The sequence below is a fragment of the Colobus angolensis genome, unplaced genomic scaffold, assembly GCF_000951035.1.
Source record: "Colobus angolensis palliatus isolate OR3802 unplaced genomic scaffold, Cang.pa_1.0 Scaffold116, whole genome shotgun sequence".
Taxonomy (NCBI): Eukaryota; Metazoa; Chordata; class Mammalia; order Primates; family Cercopithecidae; genus Colobus; species Colobus angolensis.
In genome coordinates this window covers 4,625,604-4,627,192 of record NW_012112697.1, presented here as the reverse complement: position 1 = coordinate 4,627,192, position 1,589 = coordinate 4,625,604, and the positions used below count along the sequence as shown (strand labels likewise).

General features: G+C 39.2%; 1 long non-coding RNA gene across 1 annotated transcript in view; it reads left to right on the top strand.

The window, feature by feature from the left end:
* Positions 1-1,589, top strand: part of LOC105526121 — a 6,194-nt gene that overhangs the window by 3,453 nt on the left and 1,152 nt on the right. The window lies entirely within an intron of this gene.

Here is a 1,589-nt window from a genome sequence, read left to right as displayed (position 1 = left end):
TCGATCTCCTGACCTCGTGATCCGCCCGTCTCGGCCTCCCAAAGTGCTGGGATTACAGGCTTGAGCCACCGCGCCCGGCCTGTTTCCAGTTTTAACAGGACAGAGTAAAGATGGCTTTGCCTGCTTCTTCTCGTTAAAACTGTGGCAAAACAACAGCCTGGTTGATGTTCATTCCAGGAGTTCAAGGCTGTTTTCATGCTATAAACTTTTTACTTACTTATTGATGTTGTGAGTTCTGTGAACAAATCATTTAATCTATGTGGAGAAATGTACTAGGGTAGGGTGAGGTCTTATTCTCAAAGCAACCAAACATATATAGGAATAAGTTTACGAATAAATGTATAAGACATTTATCAAGAAAATTTTAAACATCTGGGGACTAAACCAATGAAAATCCCTTGTGTAAATGGAAAGGCACAGGTAATCCTTCAGTAACAAGGATAGTTTTCTTTATTTAATCCATAAGTCCAACGTTATACTAAATAAGACCCCTATAGGATTTGTTTTAAAACTTGTGAAAATAATTCTAAAGTTTACGTAGAAAAAATATTAGAAGTGGTTGGGCACAGAGGCTCATGCCTATAATCCCAGCACTTTGGGAAGCCAAGGCAGGTGGATCAACTGAGCTCAGAAGTTCGAGACCAGCCTGGCCAACATGGTGAAACCTTGTCTTTACTAAAAATACAAAAATTAGCCCAGCATGATGGCACACACCTGTAATCCCAGCTATTGGGGAAGCTGGGGCAGGAGAAATGCTTGAATCCAAGAGGCGGAGATTGTAGTGAGCCAAGATCATGCCACTGAGTGAGACTCTGTCGAAAAAAGAAAGAAAAAGAGAGAGAGAGAAAGAGAAGAGAAGAAAGAAAAGAGAAGGAAAGAAAGGAAGGAAGATGCTTATAAGGTACTACTGAAACTTAGGAATGCACAAGTATTGAAAGTCAAAGAATGGAAAATAGATATATCTGACAAGTATTAAGTTAAAGGAAAAATGGCATAGCTATATTAGTATCTCACAACAATAAGTTTAAGACAATAAATATTATTAGGCAGAATTCTATTGAGGGCAATGTAGCAAATAATATAAACTAGAATCTAGAAATTTAGAATAAGATATAACATTCAACATGATTTTAAATACTTAACTCACAGGAAAGTGTACCCAGGTACCAAAACCAAACAAGAAACTAAAACCAGAGGGGTTGGTTTGGACTGAGGAGCTCAGCTGATGCTTTGGCCAACAGGAGTGGGAATGGTGAAGAGTTGTAAGTCTTGATATCTGAGAAAGCAGAATTACAATATGCAGGAGGCATATTATAGGAACAAGGAATAGGAACAGAGACTTTTCTCACACACATATACTCATCCAAATGCCTGGACTCATGAAAGGATAATTTTTTTTAAAATCTCATGAACAAAGAGAGATAACAAAGAATCTTATGATCCCTGCCTAAGTTTTGAAGTGGTAGTACAAATGTCTTCTAAAAATTTATAATCGGCCGGGCGCGGTGGCTCAAGCCTGTAATCCCAGCACTTTGGGAGGCCGAGACGGGTGGATCGTGAGGTCAGGAGATCGAGACCATCCTGGCTAA